Here is a 22,931-nt window from a genome sequence, read left to right as displayed (position 1 = left end):
TGTTCTCGCATGTCTTAACACAATATCTATTATCTTCCCACCAAATTTACGCTGCAGAATGAACAATCCAAAGAACGCCGGACTGAAAATCAGATGAATTGTTCTTTACTCAATCCACGGTCCAAATAACCGGTATATACTGACAGTCAGGATACTTGAGGTGGATGAAATCAGGAGAGCCATTCTAGCGAATATCAGTTCCCTACATCAGGCTTTGCCTGTAAAATGGTGAGGCATTAACACCTTCAAGATTGCCATTTGTGCTCTTCAGTTTATCACAGAATGCATTCACTTACAAGTGACGCTACTCGACCAAATCCAACATGTGCAGCCTGAAACATTCATCAATACAACCAGCAAATCAAATAAACAAACATGGAGAAATAAACTTGATCGCTGCACTTATCAGAAAAGGTATTCTCAGGCACGGCATCTCCAAGCTGAAGGTCTCTTAAATGGTCATCTCTAGATGTATCATATCTTTTCTTTCCTCCCTTTGCCAACATTTGTAAAGTAACACAAGAAAAATATTGGACAATTTCCAATTGTGATTAAGCAAAGGAAAATTTTTAAACCCTTAAAACAATTGCGAGCAAACTTCACAGCCCTCTCAGAAACACCAAGAAAGGGAAGTGAAAACTTAAAAACTCAATGACAAGCACTTAGTAAGCAAAAACAACTGGCTTAAGCATTTTTTAGTAAGATAACATATGAAAAATCTACTCAAAAAAAAAAAAAAAAAGAACAAGAATGAAAAATTACAAAACAACGCTCAGGAAACAAACTAAAAAAATGAATCATAAAACTAAAGGCTTACTCCTCGACCTAGCAGAGGTACTCTCTCACCACCACCGAAACCGTGCATCCCTTCGAACCCCTCCATCAGTAGTTAAGAAAATGAGTGAAAGGTTCTATTTCTGACACAAAGGGTGTTGCTCTTAAGCCTCTCCTAATCTAAAGGGTCTATCTGAATTATACATAAAACATCCAACCTTTATAAAGTACAAAATATTTGAGAATTGAGAGCTAATGATCGTTGCTAGGATTGATACTTCAGTTTGCAAAAGATATGCACATGACAGACACCAGGAAGTGTCATGGATCCCATTCACATTAAATGTCATCGCTTAGTTGCATCTGCTATCATCATCCCATGCATAATCTTTTCTGTTTTATCCTAATGTCAAATGTGTTTTCAGGGGAGCAACTGTTACATTCCAATGCATTTGCTGATATAAGGTTTTACTGCTTAGTTTCGTCCACAGTCATCGACTATATCATGACATTCATCATGTAATTATCCTGGCATTAATTTACTCATTTCTTTAATCAAACTATATTAAGTTTAAAAATCTGTTAATACAAACTATTATAGTGGCCTTGTGTAATTAAAAGGTGAAACTGGTAAACATGGAAACGGAATCAAACCGGGTAGAAGTTGCAATTACTCAAATTCAAGTAGTCACCATCCACAATCCAAGCCAAAAATGGATGATGTAGGCACTTAAATGATCTCCCAACTCTCGTTATTTCTGTGAGAATTGCATTAGACATGCTGCATGTACGCCTAGTCCATGCCTTAGAAGCTTAGAGCTCTGGGGTAGGAGGCATCCAGTTATAACAGGACTTGTCAACAAGAATGGCCGAAAAGAAAATGTTAAGATACCATTTTATGTTATATCACTACTTCCTTTAATTATTATTTTTTTGGCCTATTAAGGTAGCTAATTCTTTTTGCACAAGTATTAGATTACAATTACAGATTTGCGAAAAAATAAAAAATAGTTTCTTTTGTCATTTAACCCTTAATAAATATCACTTGATTTGTAGAAGTTTTCATTTAAGAAAGCAAAAAATTGGAACTCCTTCTCACTCGTAAAACCCTGCAAATTCAGTCATGTTGATATAATAATCTGTAGCCTGATGTGTGCAATCTATATCCTTTCCGGAACTTATCCTGTTAAGATTCATGGAGCCGAAAGGATTGCTTAATTACATAACAAGCATTCTTGCATTAACCACCATTTACAAATTAAGGACCTCTGACCTTTGCCAACCCGGGGACGTATTGATGTCCTCTGGAACTGCCATAAAGAGAGGGCAATATTATGAGTTGCCGGAGGAGGGCTTTAAACCAAATTAGCCGAACCCAGCTTGAATAAGTTGAGTTGGACTTGTTACTATTTTATAAGAATTTGAATTGAGCTCAGATGCAACAGTATGAACTCGAGTTAAATTCGATCTTGTTTAGAGTTTATTTTTATTAAAAATTCATTTTGAACTTATTTATTGAGAAATTTTTGAACTTTTTTACTTAATTAATGATATAATTTATTACATGTACTAAATATTTATTGTTAGTATAATAAATAATAAAATGTAATAAAAATAAAATATTTGTATACATTAATTATATATAAATATATTTGATATAAACAAGCTCGTCAGCTTATGAATAGACTCGGGAGTCTATAAACAAGTAAGCTCGCCAACTCACACCGTAAAAATTGAATTATTGGACTAAACTTGAAATAGTTGATGAAAGGTTGGGTTGATTTAGAAGCCTATTTTTCATCTGACAGAAGTATAATCAAATGGGTTTGACACCCAAAACCTTATGGATTCTTTTCCATCAATGTGTTCCTCCATTTATATTCTGCCATGTGTATTATATATGCATAGCCAGCATGCAATTTTCTTGAATGGCAGTCGATATTTCTTTTTCCTCCTTTAAGTTATGACATAATTGCTAGTGAGTCCTTACATTTTTTCACATGTTACTCCAAAGATTTTCTTTAAAAGAAAAAACATATCCCTGTGATTGTGGGATTCACATGTGGACAGTCAAAAAAATCAATTGAGTTTGTACAATTACTGACATGTTAATAGTCAATTTCAAGTTCTTCTCTTGTCTTGCATTATTGTATCCTTACATATGGTACTCTACTCCTGAACTCGATGAATTATTTAAATTTTATCATTAGGTAAATATAAATTGTATTAGGTTTCTAAAAACTATTAAATGGTTATATTTGCTAACACCAAAGACTTTTTTTTTTTTTTTTTTAAATTTTTACTTAATATGGAACGAAGAAGCACATTTTTAGTAATCCGTAAATTAAAAAATAAACTTAATACTCTCACCTGCAATTCATAACTTCTCTTTACAATTTAAAAATGCAAGTTTTCTTTATTTCCTATTTTCTTTTATTGACCCATATACGTATATATATCTTATAGGTAAAAAGGGTCTCTTTAATATTAAAAAAAAAATATTTTAAGGACTTAATAAAATGCAATCATGTTTTAAGTCAATATACAAAAAGGTAATACATAAATCAAAATTGCTTGTTAATTAACACTATGAAAGACAATTTGTATATTATCAAAAATTAAGGAAAAAATAAAATATAAAATCAAATATAGTCAACAATTATTTAACAGATAAAGTACTTAAAAATATAACTTTTAATATGGTAACTAATATAATTTTTTAAAAAGTACAGTTACCCTTATAAAAAAAGGATGAATAGTAGTACTTCATAAAACCTGAAAATGGTATTTCCTTTATTTTGAACGAACACTTCCTTACTGTATTTTTAGTGGACAACAAACACTTCTTTTATTAAATTTCATATATATATATTACATGGCAAATGGGAAACCATTTACTAAAATTTGTTCTTATATATATATATATATATAGAGAGAGAGAGAGAGAGAGAGAGAATTTGGGGTTAACTAAAATAACTACATTTATTTTGACTTTATAAAACAAGTTGGCCACCAAGAGATTGAGCTATAAAACAATTTGTATGGGCAGTAACAAGAAGGGTTCTTCCACTCGACATATATATATAATGTCTTAGGTGACTTTATTAGTTCTTGTCCTTACGACACATTTTTGTTTTCAACATTATTATGATTCTCTTAACTTAAAAAAGGGATTTGTTTACAAATATTCTACCATATTTTATAAGCAAATACACATTGCTAAGATTAGACAATAAAACTAAACCATGAAAAATAAACTGGTCAATAATAATAATATAAGAAAGAAAGATTAGCAAAGTTTGAAAACATTGACTACTTACACCATGAGGAATGTTAGGAAAATCTTTCTCCAAGTTGGATATGGCTAAATGAAAATGACAGACATATTCCACATAGGAACTCAACTGATGAACATCTTTATTTGAGAAGAATGGTATTTTCAAGAGTAGCCATATAATATATATTACTAATGAGATTTTAAAAGAATAATGTGTACTTGGATATCAATAAGCAAATAAGAAAGTAAAATAGTTGGTTACTGCCTAACTTAGCAATTCTTTTTTTCTTTCTGTTTCTTTACTTCAAATTTTTTTTAAAGAATACATATATTGTTTTTTGAGGTTTAAATCTCTGAATTTCTGCATAAATAAGCATAGAAACTACTGATGGAGCTCAAGAACTTGTCTTCACACACTTAAATCCATTGATTTTCATTAGAAAACATGAATAATTAGCCTCCATCTCACCTCTCTTTTCTTTTGTTCTTCGTAAAAATATTTTACTTTGTGTTCATCTATTGGGTGGGGTGGGGTGGGGCGGGACGGGATGAAGGGAAGTCGAGGTCAAATAATAATTAATGACCCAATTGATCTTTATATATTATGGTTTTTTTGAATGCGATTATTAATTAAATGGCCAAGGCTGCTGTTAGTACCATATGTATTTTAAAACTTTACTTAGTAAGTCAAGCTCACAAAATCAGCAGGAATATAATCTAATCTAATCTAATCTAATCTTAAACTGTAATTTATCTCTTCTAAGTGATTTCAGAACTGGGATTGGAATCAATTCTACCAATCAATCTAAGTGATTTCACTTTATGCAGTTGGAATATTTTCCACTTCTAAAGGCAGGCAATGTGCATATATTTTTTTGTTGTTATTGGTGGTTTAACCCATCGTCCATCGAGTATGTAAATAAGGGAGATTTACTTTACATTTTATTTATATATTACAATTAATAAAAAATAATATATATATATATATATATATATATATATATATTAATATTTTACATTTTAAAATTTAATAATTGACGCATATCTCAAATTAATATATATTCTACATTAAATTATTAATTTTATCATTAATAAATATATATTATATATTATATAGGCTACTCAGCTGAATGAATATGGACGTTGGGTTAGGTTGGGCAGGCAGGGATTTTCCTAATACTAATAGAATTATCCAATTTATCCCTTAAACCAACAAAAGGATTCGAGCATTGGCCACCAAATCATTACTAAATTAGCAGATGAGACTCTAATGTTACTAATTACTTACTGTTAATTATGAATACGCTCTAATCTTTCTTTTTTTTTTTTTTCTGGATTTTGACCAGAGCTGACTGGTGTATATGATTGAAATAATTAAATAATAAAAAAGGCATTAACTAATTAATTAATTAGTCATATGCACTTCCTCAGTTTATTTTTTAAATAAGAAAAAGGCATCATCCTCTTATGAACCATGAATGATAACAAGCCGGCCACCGACATTGGGCTACTTCCATAGCTAGGGCTAGTAAGATTTGGAAGTGAAAGAACTAATAGAGATTGACAACACTAAAATATTTCGATAGTTTCCTCTCTAGATATCATATATATATATATATATATATTAAAACTGTTTTTAACTTTAAAATATTAAAAAATAATTTAATAAAAATATTATATATATCACATTATATAAAAAAATAAAGAAAAAAGGTACCCACAGCCAATCTAATGATTGTTAATCACATTATTAAACATGAAGTAAGCAATAATAAAAAATAAAGAAGTTTCCATAGGGCAATCGAACCCATTATAACACTAGATTGAAGAGGTTTATTTATATTTTATTTCTTTTAATTTTTTGGATATATATATGTATATAGGTGGCGAGCTAGGTAGCGGAAATTATGGCATAGCATGTGATGACTTAGGCATTTAATTGTAGGCATACATTACATACATATAGGCTGTATAAATAAAAGATTAATTAGTAGCAGTAGGATGGGAAGAAATGATAATTAATTATAAACTTTGAAAGCAGATGTGTGCAGCTGTTTATGTGTTATCTGACAGCAGTACAACTCCTCTCCTCTCTCATCAGTGCAATGTTATGTTAGCTTATAGGTAGCTGTGGCCAAGCAGCTGCATGTGATGACTCATGCATGCCTGTTATTGTTGCCATTCCCAACCCTCTTTCTCTTGTCACTTTTTTATTATTGGCTGCTCAAGGGCAGGCGGCGGATATTTACAGGGGGGAAGACAGTGAGATACTCAGAATCCTCTTCGATCCATCATTGAATCATTTCCATACTAAAGTGAGTTGTTGTGATAGTATTATTATCTGTCATCGTACGTTCTTTTAACTCCTCCTCCTCCTCCTCCTCCTCTTCTCCCCAGCCATCCAATGCGCCAGGAATACTACTAACCTTGTAATCGAACATGAAAATAGACAATAACTCGTTCATTAAGGTTATGCATGTGGTAGTTGAATTTTTCTTTCTTTTTCACTGCCAAATTAAGACGTAAGGTACAGAGAAATATTAATCCATTGCAATCGCATATTATATGCTCTAAATATTTCATTAGTGTTTTAAATATGATCACTACGAGTTACGAATTTGAATCTTTCTCATTATTTTATTAATAAAAATTATTATTTTTATGGTAAAATATTATTAATAGGAGTAGTTGCATCCCTAATGGTTTAAATTCTTGGATAAAGTAATTTGTTCGATAAAATATTTTTAACTGTAATAAATATTGAGGTGTGTAAAGTGTATTAAAAATATAAATTATTTTTAAAATCATTAGCAGAATATATATTTAAATATTTGAATTTTAATTATTAGTGGGTCTGATTAAATAAGTATAAGCAGTATATATGGATATATTTAATAAAATTATGTATTAAAAAATATTTAAATATATTAAAAATTAAAATATTAAAATAACTAAATAGACAAAATTTAAATTTCTAAATGGATATCCATTTAGACTAATCTTTTAATTTAGGCAACAAGTTGGTAACAGTCATAATCATTAATTATAAACTCATAGCCATACATGATTCTCATTTACCACCATGGCACCATATGAGAACAACTTAGCTAAAAACTCAAGTTTTTTTCTTTCTATCCTGTGAAAAAGTTGATGGAAACTAACAGAACTAGACTTTACGATTTCCATTAATTATCGTCCAAGTTATGGACGAAGCTGAAGCAGCAGCAGCAGCTAATTAGATTATAGGAAACCATGTGATGATGTATCTGTCTCTGTCTTACCCTATGGACCAGGACTGCGGCCATTGCTATTACTATTTTACGCGTCTACATACACTGCAGTAATTTTTATTGCAGCATTTACTGATCCTTAGACCTGAAACTGCTTATCAGTTTCTGACTCCCTCTTTTCTTTTCTTTTTTTTAAATATTTTATATAATAATAATTTCTTTTAATTTAACTAAATTTTTTAATTTTTAAAATAATGTTTTAATATCTGCTTCAAAAATTTCTACTTCAGACACTCTAAAATAATTAGACTATTAGATTAAATAAAAAAGAAAAAAGTGACCCATTTAAGAATTACGATATTTGTAGGCAACTGCATGCCGAAACTCAGTTAGTACATATTAGATGTCGACATGTCGTTTAGAGAGCAGCTAGGGTGGGGCCAGCAGAATCGTCTTCAGAGATATAGTATCAAACTCTGAAACTTTTGTCTATCTTAATTGCATGAGTGAGTTTACGGAACAAACAAAAATAATATTTTCCAGCATCTGATTAATATCTATCTCTTCGACACCACTGCAGAACTGGAAATCAACTTATTGAATGAATTAAAATTCACCACTATGTATAACGATTAGGGTTTTGGCATCAAAAAAGGAAAAAATTTATGTAAAAATAGATATTACTGTACAGTTACGATTCGTCGTCAGAAGACTCATTTGATAAAATAATAATTTTTTTAAAATTTTTTATATGTTAATTTTATCTCTAAAATTAAGAAAACGAAAGAATTAATATAGATGTTTGGTTTTATTAGCAGATGAGTCTAAAACTAGTAAGGATGATTTGTTAATATTATCAAATGCGAGCACATAACTAACCAAATGCTTGCAGTGAATACTTTAATAATGATTTTGTTGTTTAGTGTTGTTAATGCTTCCGGGGGTTGTTGGAGTTGTGGTTGATATGAGGGAAGGAGCTGTTATTTCTGCAGCTCTTACTCCCCTTGTGTGTTGAAGGAGGAGATGATTCAATCGAAGCCCACCTGTAGCTACTAAGCGACATCGCTAATGGTATGGAGACAACATCCGATGGAGCTGCTCCTGGTGGTGAGGGGCGGAAATTGATGGACTACTTCAGCACTAAGTAATGAAGGTTAGTGGTCATTTGGGTTTTCGTATGGATTTAGAGAGTTTGTATTTACGAGTAAAGGGGATTTCAAGTGAAAAATTGGGAGACTTTGGTTAATTTTTTGCTTGGAAAATCAAAGACAAAAAATGTTTTAAATTTGAAGATTGGTGGGAAAATTGATGTGTTTTGATTGGACTTGGTCACAAATGCATGTTTAAACACTCCGATTTTAATTGTTTAGTCACTTTAACATCTTAATTTGCAAGTTAATCTAACAAGCACTTAATTTTATTTTTATGACTTTTAATATTTTTATTTTTCGATTTAACTTAACAAATAATTACAATTTACCTACTATATTTTTTTATATTGTACTAGCTACCTTCTAATATTTAAAAATTATATTTTTTATTTTTTATTTTTATACTATAATAAACTTATTATGTCATAATTTTTGTTAAACAAATGTTAATTAGATTTAGTTTTATATTATTTGTATTTTGATATTTGGTGTAATATATAAATTTTATTTTATAATTTATTTAATATACTAGAAACTCCTTGTCTACTTTTAGTGTAAAAATTAATTTTAGTATCTGTATAAAGAGAATTAACTAGTCTTATTTAACTACTTTAATTTATAGCATACTTAAATTATAGTGAAATTTAAATATTTTAAAGTATTTATATTTATCAAAATATTAAGAATTTATATAATTTAATTTTAAATTATTAAAATAAATTAGATATTATTCTTATTATTAATTTTGTTATACTCGAATTGTAATTTTGATAAAAAATTTAAGGATTAAATTATATTTTTTATTAATTTATTAGTTCCTTAATTGGATTGACTTTTAAAATATAAGAAAATTTTAATGCAATAAATAAAATACAAGAGATAATTTATATATTATACAAAAAAAGAAACAAATAATGTAAAATCAAACCTAATTAATACTTCTCTAACAGAAATTATGATGGATAAAATTTTTAATATGTTAGAAAATAACTAGTATAATATAAAAAAATATGAAAAAATAACTAGCATAATATAAAAAATACAGAGAATAAATAATAATTATCCCAATTTATTTTTAGATAACATGTAAACACTTATATATAATATATATGAGCACAATAAATAAAGTCACGCGTAATATTTACATATTATGGAAAAATAATTAAAATCATACATATTAAAATAACTAAATCATAAAATTCAAATATCTAGTTTATGTATTTAGTCATTTGTTATATAATACTAGGCTTTTAGCCAAATTGCACATCGAGCAAAAGTTGAGTTTAACTGCCCGACTTAATATTATTTTTATATGAAAGAATAATTTGTAGCATTTTACTATGTGAATTTCGATGGAGGATCATAAGAAAATAAATCAATAAGACCCTATTTTCTAGTCATCTCCCATTCAAGTTCATTTTTAACTCTAATCCAATTTTCTTTCTATCAATATTTTATTTTCTGAATGCGCTAATGAATTATTTAAGTTATAATTTATAACTATTAATCTTATTTATACTTGTTAATTTCAATTAAGCTCACAAGAAATAGAAAAAGCTAGTGAACTTTATTAAAACTCTCAGTAATAAACTAGCCATGCTCAAGCTAACCAAATTGAACTTGACTAGACTTGGTACGGTTGTATCCATAAACACAAAATAATGAGTATAAGCCTTTTATTTTGCACCCGAGACAATATTCCCTTAATAAAAATGACAATAAATAAATTACCAATTAATTAAGGCTGCTATATAATTTCAATTTATTCAGTTATATATTATTTGTGCTCATTATGAATCCGATTAAAAATTAATTTTTATGGTTCATATACGTCTCGAATACTACATAATTATTTATTTAACTTTTCAAAAATTTTAACCAAAATATATAAATAGAATCTCAATATAAGACATATCACATTAAAGAAAAAACTCAAAATAACTAACAAACATTACGTACATAAAAACTGAATAAATGAAAGGAAAAGTAAATAAAATAAATAAATTTTAGTATTTAAATTTGACAATAGATAATGAGAGTTGAGAAAGCAAAATATAGTACAAGTTTGAAGTTTATCCAAATGTGACATGAATAATAAAAAATTAAATTCAAATAATATCACTATTTATATTTCTTATATTAAGATTTGATTGAATAAAGTATTTGCATAGATTTACAGATTGCAGATACATATTTTTTTCGATGAGAAGAAGGAAAGAGAAAATAACTTATTTTTATTAACTTATTATTATTATTATTATTATTATTATTATTATTATATTTAAATTTGGTGAGATTTAAATTCTGGTGCGGCTCTTAAAAATATGTGGCCTTAAAGAAGGTGTTAATAATAATGCTATTTGATGTTGAAAAAGCCATAGCCCAATAATGTTGCGTAATCATGTTCCAATAAGACATTCATAATTATCCAATGTGCATTGCTAATTCCACATACACAAATCTGATAGTGTTTACAAATGTATATTACATAATTATTACCTCATCAACTTTGTGCCCTGGTGCATCATGATGGTCCACGGTACACTATTAAAAAATAAGAAAGAAAAGAGAAAAGAGAACATTGAGAAGATAATTTCACTTTTAGGGTACACTCATTTATTTTGAGAAATAAACAATAGCTAAAAAGCTTAAGTAGATATAATAATATAGAGCCTTTCTGATATATCATGAATGTGTTTTATAAACTCATTACAATTGATATTAATGTAATTTTAATAATTCATTAATATAATTAGGTGTTAGATTAACCAATTATGTCTAATATTAATATCAGTGAAGTACAAAAAATTATTTAAGTCTGATAAAAAGTGGAACAACTGTGTAAAGATGGACAACGTTATTCAGAATAAATGTAAAGAGAAATATTAGGGTTCGCCAAATTTCCAATTTATATCCAAGCCTATAGTTTTCATATTATTGACTGGAACAGAGCTCTTAATTTTTTTGTGATCAATGAAGAGTATATATTTGATATATGAATTCTGAGATTACAATGTTTGATGATTAAGTATTTATATACAAGAGATACAACGGTAGCCTAATCTATACTGGTTGCCTTGTAAATTCTGTCCAACGTCCTTTTCTGTTTAGGGAAGGTTGAAGTGATCACTCCCTGTCACAGGGATAGTTGCTCCCTTTTCCTGTTGCCTGTGATGAGTAGCCATGCACAGGCAGAAAAGCCCGTGCAGTGTCTGAGGCTACCTTTCCTGCTTTCTTTAGTCTACTGTCTTCAACACTCCCCCTCAAGATGGGTTCGTAGAGGTTGATCGAACCTATCTTGCTGAGAATGGTTTGGTGACTATTTTTATTGAGAGCTTTTGTAAAAATATCGGCCAGCTGATCTTGGCTTCTGAGGAATGGTGTTTCAATTTCCCTTGATTGTACTTTCTCTCTAATGAAGTGGCAGTCCACTTCAATGTGTTTGGTACGTTCATGAAACACTGGATTAGATGCAGACGTGCTGCCTGATTGTCGCAATACATCTGCATAGGTCCATTGCATCTGATTTTTAAGTCCTGGAGGACTTGCTTGATCCAGGTAAGTTCACTGGTTGTAGAGGCCATGGCTCGATACCCAGCTTCTGCACTGGACCTTGCCACAACACTTTGTTTCTTACTTTTCCAAGTCACAAAGTTTCCTCCTACGAAGGTGCAAAAACCTGTGGTTGATTTTCTATTACAGCTCCCTGCCCAATCCGCATCAGAGAAGCCAACTACGGTGTTAGTGTTGTTTTTCTTCATCCAGATTCCTTGCCCTGGGGTGCCCTTGAGATACCTAAGTATCCTGTCGATAGCTTTTGAGTGACTGGTACGGGTGCGTGCATGAATTGGCTTACCATGCTTACAACATATGCAATATCAGGCCTTGTGACGGTTAAGTAGATTAACTTCCCTACCAGACGCTGATATTGACGTATGTCTGAGACAGGCTCGCCTTCTTCCAAATTAAGTCTGACGTTGGTTTCCATTGGAGTGTTGGTTGGCTTGACTCCTAGTTTTCCAATCTCCTTTAGTAGATCGAGGGCATACTTCCTTTGAGACAAGAATAGTCCTTTGTCTGATTTGGCCATTTCGATTCCAAGAAAATATGACAGTTGACCTAAGTTTTTTATGTCAAATTCTCTTTTTAGACTTTGCTTGACTTTTTCAATTTCTTGGTCATCATTTCCTGTTATTATGATGTCATCAACATATACAAGGACAACAATAGTATATGTGTGTGTATGCTTGACAAACATAGAGGAATCAGAGGTGCTTTTACTGAAATTAATATTCAAAAGTAAGAGGCTTAATTTGGCATACCATGCTATTGGGGACTATTTCTATCCGTAGATAGCCTTTTTTAGTTTACATACCAGAGAGGAGTCTGATGTAGATTTATAGCCCGGAGGAAGAGTCATGTATACTTCTTCTTTTAAGTTACCTTGAAGGAAGGCATTCTTCACGTCCATTTGGAAAAGATTCCATCCTAGGTTAGCAGCAACAGATAATAAAATTCGAACAGTGTTCATTTTTGTAATAGCGGCAAAGGTTTCTTGGTAATCAACTCCATAGGTTTGAGAGAATCCCCTAGCTACTAACCTAGCTTTCTGCCTCTCAACTGTGCCATCACTCTCATATTTTATCTTGTATACCCATTTGCACCCTACGGTTATTTTTTGGTAGTAGAGGCATAACGTCCCATGTGTGGTTTTTTTTCTAGGGCTTGAAGTTCTTCTTTCATGGCCTCACACCACTTTAGGTTGGTGTTGGCTTCATAGAAGGATGTGGGTTCGGTGCGAGCTGTAATATTGCTTAGGCAGGTCCGGTATGTGCTTGAGATGTTATCACATGTGATGCAGTGTTGGATTGGATACGATACCATGTGAGACACATAGTCTTGAAGTTTTGCAGGAGGACGAGTCTGTCGAGTGGATCGTCTCAAGGCAATTTCTTATTGAGTAGCTTCAGATCCATCTTCTAAGTCGGTGTGTTCACTTCCTCCCCCTGAAGGAATTGCGCTTTGAGAGGATAGTTGGTTCTGAGTCTCCCTCGGGGTAAGCATCCTGGTCTTGTTGGCTGCTGTCAGACAAAATAAAGTTGTGCGGAAATAAAAGAGTGTGTGGCCCATGAGTGTGTGATAAAGGAGTCTGACAGGGACTGTCACGACCCCACCCGTGGGCCCGTGACCGGCACTAGGGAATGGATAGGCTTAAGGCCACCGAAACCCGTAGTAAGCCTGACACTTACTGATTTAAACAAATCTCATCTCAAATTAATATTATTAAAACCACAAATTATCTTAATAGCTACATTCTACATAAATACCTCGGTCTGCCAGAAAAACTAGGCGAGACCTGAAGCTTAGAAAATTTACAACTGATACATTTACTATTACTACTGCGGAGAATCTAAGATTTACCAATTTACATACCAAATCAAATACATCACCCGATGATGAAGGAGTCAAGATTCTTGAATAAGAGTCATGGAGAACTAACGGTCCACGAATCGAAAAAAATATAAATGGAGACCGCTGATTCGAGAGTGAGTTAAAATCAAATAATCTAGGGACTATTGCTTCTTCTCAGAAAACATAGATTATTCAAATCATACTATAATCATACCCTACTATTTCCTTCACATAAAATATTAATCATTCGAATCAAAATATCAACCATGCACGTAAATACAATCCATATTATCATACCATAATAAATGAATAAATAAAAATATATTTTTACTTTTACGGGACGAGTGGCTCGGTAGAACCCTAAACCCCAAAATCTAGTAGCCATTCGGCTCTCTTAATCCAATAAGACTGGCGCCCCGAGAGCAATGCTCACCGTGGACCTTACCTCAAGTCTGGTCACTTAAATATCCAAATAAGAAATCTAGTAGCCATTCGGCTCTCTTAATCCAATAAGATCGGGCGCCTCGAGAGCAATGCTCGACCGGGGACCTTACCTCCGGTCACTTAAGTATCCAAATAAGAAATCTAGTAGCCATTCGGCTCTCTTAATCCAATAAGAGGCGCCCCGAGAGCAATGCTCGACCGGGGACCTTACCTCCGGTCACTTAAGTATCCAAATAAGCCGGCCACTAGAGAGCAATGCTCGACCAGGGACCTTACCTCGGCGAATTTACACAAATCAGCCCAGAGAGCCATGCTCGACCGTGGCAAACCCATGAAAATCTTATTACATGTCCATGATCATTGTGACATGTTCTACAAGCCACATTTCCCAATTCGCAATCATCACATATAATAAATATCATTATCTGATGAACTCAACCAACACATATCAAAATAAAGATTAAAGATTTAAGGTAAAACAACGTGCAATTTGTGAGGGAAAAAATAATAACGCTTATCTTATTATAACATACTAATAATAATATTTATATTATTTCAAATATTAATAATCAAGTGAAATAATTTATCTTGCGATACTAATAATCATATTAAGCACAAATTCTAAATAGCATATTAAAATCAGACTAGCAATAGCGCAAAGATTAAATGACTTTAACTCACAGGATTGGGCGACCTCCTAGCTCTGCTCCGGTGCCTCGGTTGGAGCGAGCCGAACAGACAGATCATCTAATCATGGAAAACAATTTATCAAAATGATGAAACAATTACAATAGACCCTAGGTCTAGACTCCTAGGACTGACTGTCTAAGAATCTCGACTTAGGAACTACCGAAAATTCGGCAGAATCTCCCCTACAACACGAACATTACCCTCCGTAAAAACGGGTCCAGGACTTGCCAGAAAAACACTCCAAATATCCAACAATTTAAACAACGGGAGTCGGGTCCCCAAACTTCACTATTTCCGACCTCACACAAAGACAAAACACAAGGCAGTAACCGAGGACAATTATTTTTGACTCACAATAACATCAAATACTCAATATAAACCATAAGACACAATTAAACCAAGAATTCCAAAATTAACGGGCCAAAGATAATTACCGAGATGCTCGATCGCTCGGTCGACTCGCCTCCGGCCGCCGGAGTCCGATCGACGATCCGAACACACCATCGGACTCACAATGACGCGCTGATGACGATCCCCGCTTTTGATTTTTCGATCTGACACCCGATCATCCGGAGAAATTTACGGACGATCTCGACCGTCGATTTGCAAACGAAGTCCGATCGCCATGAAACCAGTGCCATCGCGAAGCTTGAGCTGAGGAGAGTCGGGATACGTCCTCCGATCGTCCATCCTCCGCCGGATCTCGCCGGAAAAATCCAAAAATGCCGGCTGCCACCATTATCTCTCTCCACCGGATCTTCCGTTTCCGCCACCATCACGACACCGCCGCCAAAACAAAGCCGAGGGCCGAGAGGAGTCGATCGGCACCAAGATCGGCCACCGACGCCGGAACGCCGACGGCAAGGAAGCTTCGGCCATCTTCCTCCTCGCTGAGGCTGCCGTCGCCATTGCTGGCCACGACGCCTGGCACGGCCACCCCGGACAGACGGCCCGCAGCCTCCTTCCTCCGCTCTCTCTCCCCCGACATCTCTCTTCTTCCTCGATTTCTTTCCTTTCAATATCGACATTAGGCCCCCGAACTTTTCCTTATTGCAATTTGGTCCCTCAACTTTCTTAATTACTTACAATTTTATCCCGCAGAATTCCAATTTGACCCCCAAACTTCTTTTTAGCCTTTCAATTAAGCCCTTAACTATTTAATTTGGGCCAAAACCGAATTATTGAAAATACACAATTACAAAAATACCCCTGACCGACATATTTATTTACAAAAATACCAAGCTCACAAATTTCCATTAAAACCCCATAAAAATAACATTATACTTTCAATCCTTATTCCAAAATAAATTTCCAATTTAGTCCTAACACACAATTAAATTAAATAATCAAATTCCAACTTAAAATTTAATACTACTAATCAATTATAATACCAATTTTCCCAAAATTCTTTTATTAAAACATCCTTTATAATTTCTTCCAAAATTTTCCAATATATAATTTTACTTATATAAATATGCATTTGGAAAAAAAAATTTGAATAACCAAAATATAATCATTTCTCAAATAATTTACTTGAATAATTTCTTAAAATTTCAAACTAATTGGGTATAGAAAATAACTCATTTATTTGATTAATATTAAATTTTTCATTAAATCATTTCAAATTAAACCCAATAATAATGAAGCTAAAATTAACTTAAATAAAAACTCATTATTAAATATATAAAAATTTCGGGTGTTACAGGGACGAGAATAATAAGACTCATTTTCACTAAAGGAGACATCCCGTGATATATATGTCTTGTGAGTGGAAGAATCATAACATTTATACCCCTTTTTTTATGAGGAGTACCCTAAGAAAATGGTTTTAACAGAACTTTTGTCAAACTTATGATGGCGTCTGACATGAACATAATAAATGCATCCAAAAACTCTGATGTGCCCTAATTCTATTTTGCGTCCTTTCAAAATTTCTAATGGACTTAGATTCTGTAAGGTGACGCTAGGTAATCGGTTAATTAGATATGTGGCAGTAAGAATGGCATCGGACCAATAGATATTAGGGACATGATTAAGGAAAAGTAAAGTCCTAGTGACTTCAAGAAGGTGGCGATTTTTTCTTTCAGAAACCCCATTTTATTCGGAGGTGTTAATGCACGTAGTTTGATGCAAAATACCCTTTTATTTAAAGAAGTCAGTGAAATGTTTGTTGACATACTCAGTGCCATTATCTGACCGAAAGATTTTAATGTTGGTATCATACTGATTTTGAATAAAATGAAAAAATTCTGAAAGTAAGTGAAAACCTCATTTTTTCCTTTAAGTAAGAAAACCCAAGTAGGGCGGGAATAGTCATCAATGAATGTGACAAAATATCTGTAGTGATCATAAGATTCAACAGGGGCAGGTCTCCAAACACCAGAATGGATTAATTCAAAAGATTTGGTAGAGACAGTGGCAGATAAAGGATAAGGCAAGCGAGTATGTTTTAAAAATCTGCACATATCACAGCAACTAGAATTTAATCTATAATAAAATAATTTATTCAAGACAGAATCAGATGGATGCCCAAACTGCCATTGCATCAACATGCCTTGATTGACAGTGGGAGAGGCTGTGAGGCATTAGCTGGTTGGTTTGTTAAGATAATACAGCCCTTTTTCTAGTCGCCCTTCACCAATCGTCTTCCCTCTTACTCTATCATGAAATTGCACTGAAGATGGTGAGAAAATAATATTATAATTTAAATCACGAGTTAATTTGGCAACAAACAATAGATTTGATTTAAAATCAGGTAATAATAATACATTATGTAATTGTTTATTAAGTAGCGTGGCAGTGCCTTGGCCATAAATAGTGGCCTTATTTCCATCGGCGACAGTCACATGTTGGAAATCAACAATGAGTACAAGATTTTGCAGATTCATTGGATTCCATGACATATGATCGGTGGCTCCGGAATCAATAATCCAGTGATTTTATCTTTGACACATGTTAGCAATATTTAGGGAAGAATGTGATACTGAACCTGACCCATCGGACTGCTGCTGGACCAATGCTTGAATTTGGGACAACAATTGAGTGAGGTGCATGGTAGAAACTGTCGGGTTGGATGGCCAGGTCGGATCAGTTGGAGCAGATCCGGGTCGACTGGGTCGGGTCGGGTCAGCTAAGCTAGGGCCGGGTCGGGTCGAATCGGTTGGGCTGGAGCAGGGTCGGGTCGGATGACCGGATCGGGTCATCATGTGGACTTCGGGGCAGGGTAGGGTCGGATGTCTGGGTCGGGTCGATATATGATTTTCGGACCCAAGAGAATAAAAACCCTCTCTTTCTCTTTCACCTTTCTCATTAGGGTTTTCCTTCTCTTCTCTTCCTGCCGCCCCTCCAAAACGAAACCCTCTGTCCCGCTTCGTTCCTCCTCTCTCCCAGCCACGATTCGGCCTAAGTTAGGGGTGAAGATGCCAGCAAGCGTCACGATGGTGACTCTATTTTTTACAGTTGTCATATCGTTCGACGCTGCTTGAGTCTCCCCTTGGCCGAGCAGAATCATGCGTCGGGAGACGATGAGTCGAGCAGGCGCGGTTCTCGGCAGTGTCGAGCGAGGAAGGGATGTTCATGAGGCTTCTGCGAGTCTCTTCTCGCTGGACGTTCGCTATTACCGCGTCAATCTTCAGAAGCTTTATCGATAAGAGAATTTGTGACCTCAGGCTCTCGTAGCTTGGGTCCCGTCCTCCCATGTACGTGTAAACTAGATCCTATTCTAATCTCCTTTCAATTTCTTGTGGGTCAATCGTAGGAGGAAGGTAGTTTTGAAGTTCTTCCCATCGGGTTAAGACTTTAATGGCATATTCTGAACCACTCCTTCTCCCTTATGTGATCTATGTGAGTTCTTACTTGAGATTAAATATATGTGCAAAGTTTTATTGATGTCCATATAAACCTTTCATTTTTGTCCATACTGCCTGTGATGATTCTAACAGCATGCATAGCCTGGAAATTTGGGGCTCTATTGTGTTGTTTAGCATAGACATGACCATGTGGTCCATTGTCTGCCATTCTTCTAATTTTTCTGCTTCTTCTTCTATCGGGGCTTCTGGCCTTTCTGGCTTGGGTTTGGGTTTAGTCCCTGTAATGAACCCTAGTTTCCTCCTGCCACTAAGCCCGATGTTAACATATTTAGACCACTCTAAGTAATTTTGATTACCTCTCAAAATTACACTGGTTAATCTGTTATCATTTTAAGACATGATGAATTTCCGAAAGGAAATCTGAAAAGAATTGTGGGTTGGTTTTTGTTTGCTTTGATTGATACTTCACAGGTTTGAATTCTGCTCTGATACCATGTTAATTTTTTGTGATCAATGAAGAGTATATATTTGATATATGAATTCTGAGATTACAATGTTTGATGATTGAGTATTTATATACAAGAGATACAACGGTAGCCTAATCTATACTAGTTGCCTTGTAAACTCTGTCCAACGTCCCTTTCTGTCTAGGGAAGGTTGAAGTGACCACTCCCTGTCACAGGGATGGTTGCTCCCTTTTCCTATTGCCTGTGATGAGTAGCCTTGTGCATGCTTTTCTGCTTGTGCAGTGTCTGAGGCTACCTTTCCTGCTTTCTTTAGTTTACTGTCTTCAACAAGAGCTAATTATAAAAATGCACACAAAAGAATTACGTAGATTAAATCAAATATTGAATGGGTTAAGAAAGGATCGGGAGGAACAAACTTCCATTCAATCAAGACGCTGGAAGATAGTCTGGTGCAAGCTATTGGCCGTGAGGAGAAATATTGAGCTCAAAAGTCAAGACAATTATGGTTACGACTTAGATATGGTAATACTGGATTTTTTCATGTAATGGTGGGGCAACATCGTAAGAGAAATCAAATTAGGGGTCTTTCAAATGATAATGATGAATAAATGTCAACACATAATGAAATTGCTAGTACGACAGTCTCGTACTTCAAAAAATTATATACGTTTTTAAATCCCTATGATTTAGATACAGTTACAGAAGGAATGGTGCCTCGAGTCTGAAGAAAAGATAATATCATGTTGACAGCCCCATTTTCTATGGAAGAAGTTCGCGATGCTACTTTCTCAATTCACCCCGATAAAGCTCCAGGATGGGATGGTTTTACGAGCCTTTTCTTTAACAGATATTGGGCGGATATTAAAGATGATTTATTTTCATCTGCCTCTAGTTTCTTTATTGGTGTCCCACTTGCTCATAGTGCTAATCATACTATAATTTCCTTAATCCCAAAAAATCCTAATCCAACCAGGATGTCAGAATGACACCCTACCAGCTTATGCACAATTTTTGCTAAACTACTTGTGCGAAGACTTCAATGGATTTATGCCTCGGTTGATAACAGAGAATCAGAATGCTTTTACAGCAAGAAGCTTAATCACAAACAATATTCTGGCGTGTCATGAGACAGTTCATTATCTCAAGTCTCGGCGATCAGGGTTGAAAGGGGGAAAGACTTTAAAAATAGATATGACAAAAATATATTGAATAGCATTACATTAGTCATATGCTTATGGTGTTAGGTTTTGCAAATATATGGATCCGGTGGATTATGAATTATGTTACATCAGTCACATATTCAGTTAATATCAATAAGGCATTAGAAGGATTTATTGTTCCTTCACGAGGTATTCGTCAAGTTGACCCTTTTCCCAATTGCTATTTCTATTATGTGCTGAAGGTTTATCTCATATATGTTCTAAGACATAAACTCAAAAGTATTTCAAAGGAGTCAGAGTGGCAAGACAAAGTCCATATTCCCGCTAGCATCGATCCATGGCTCCGGAAAACCGAAAAAGGGAAAGTTATATCCTTCTTTGATAAATCGCCCATCCAGAGTCTTCAGATATTGAAAAGCTTTATTACGATCCTCTTCTTATCTTCCAATTTTTTGAGATCTTCTTCCGTAGGTATATACCCCAACCAAAAAGGAGGCTCAATTGCCTGGACATGAATTGGCTCCACGATTCCTTGGTGATGTTGGCCGAGGAGCTATAATGTAGGCACAATTATGACATCACTTGTGGTAGACGTAGCCAAAGAAAATAAATTCATAAGGAAGAATAAAAAGTGATCCTATTGGGGGAGAGGGGGGGCGTCCTACAAAAAAAACGTATGAGAGACGAAGGAAGGAAGTTCCATTTATGGAACCAATGACCTCACATCAATTGCCTTCTTCAGAAGATCCAGGTATTCCTCTTTCCCTTCCTATTGAATCTTCTTCATTATTTCCTGTTACTCCTGCTTTTTTTGATTCCAAAATGGATCTTCCTATTGCTTTGAGATAAGGGAAACGTTCTTGTACTATTCATCCCATCACTCAAATTCTTTCCTATGATTACTATTAGTGGATGATTGCATATTCTTTAGTGAATGCTCTGTTCCTGCTACTCAAAAGCTATCTTACATCCTCCGTAGGTATGCTCGGGCAAGTGGTCAAGAGGAAAATCTAGTTAAATCAACAATATTCTTTTCCTTGAACACACATTTTTCTTTAAAAGTGCACATAGCCAGTATATTCTAAATTAGTTACATTGACCATCTGGATAAATAGTTGGGATTGCCTGCAATTGTTAAAAATCTAACAAAAGGACTTTTGCTGATTTAATATCAAAAATTAGAAATAAAGTCTAAGGTTGGAAAGAAAAATTCTTGTCTAGGGCGGGAGGGAAATTTTAATTAAAGGTGTAGCTAGTGCTGTCGCGGTGTTCTCAATGAGTTGTTTTTTTAATTCTGTTAGGAGTATGCCAAGAAATTAATAAGATTTTATCAAATGTATGGTGGGCCAATGTGCTAAAGAAAAAAGAATTCACTGGGTTTCATGGAAGAGAATGTGCACTAGTAAATCACGAGAGAGATGGGCTTTAAGGATATGCATGGATTTAACTTGGCTCTTTTGGCTAAACAAGCTTGGAGAGTACTGAAGAACCCCTCCTCTTTAGTAGCTAGGGTTCTCAAAACTCGATATTTTCCAAACTCAAATTTTTTATCTAGCTGCAGAGGCTCAAATCCTTCATGGGCTTGGAACCGTATTAATGTGGTGAAAGAGCTTTTATCCTTTAGTATTCAGAGGGAAATTGGAAATGGAAATGCAGTGGTATTGATAGGGATCCTTGGTTACCTACCAAATTTCTATACCGCCCCACAATACGGGCTTCTTCTAATTTGGTTAAAAAACAATAAGCTATTTCATTGTTTCGCAACTAAAAGTTTGGAAGATCAACTTGCTTCACCAGCATTTTCCTCCGAATCAAGTTAGGGAAATCATAAAAATTCCATTAAGCTATCGAGGTAGGGATGATGAGATTATATGGCATTTCCATAATTCTGGAAAATTCTCAGTTAGATCGGGTTACTTTTGGCAGGCTCATTTCTCTAATCACAATTTGGGATCCTAACATCAGCAATAAATTTCTAGATGGAAGCATATGTGGAAGATAAAGTTACCAAGTAAGTTGAAAGTCTTCATATGGAAAATTTTCTCAAAGGCCCTTCTAGTTGCTCAGGAGCTTTATAAAAGATTAGGGATATCTCGAGCTTGTTTGAGATGTGATAATATAGAATCTCTAAAGCATTTTTTTTCCCTATGCCCATTTGCTCATTGAGTTTGGAGATTATCAAATATGGGATTGATTGCTCGGCTATAACGGAATTAGATTTTCTTAGTTTTTGAGATAAGATTATAATAGATCTCCTTAATCTTCAAGTTGGAGAAAATTCTTTAGAGTAAGTGCCGTTTATCCTTTGGCAATTATGGAAAACCATGAATAATATGGTTTTTAACGATTTAGAAAGTTCTTTGAAGTCCATTATCCTCTAGACAAGCCAAGAGGCATATGAATTCCAAGAAGCAAGTACGGATGAGATATCGGGCCCCCCATCTTTCTCCAATGATGGAAATATTCAAAAAGGGAATATTGCAGAAGGCTTTGTTAAAATTAACTTTGATGATGGAT

Source organism: Ricinus communis, chromosome 4, assembly GCF_019578655.1.
Source record: "Ricinus communis isolate WT05 ecotype wild-type chromosome 4, ASM1957865v1, whole genome shotgun sequence".
Classification (NCBI taxonomy): Eukaryota; Viridiplantae; Streptophyta; class Magnoliopsida; order Malpighiales; family Euphorbiaceae; genus Ricinus; species Ricinus communis.
The sequence above is the reverse complement of the archived record's forward strand: the minus strand, read 5'-3'. Positions refer to the sequence as shown.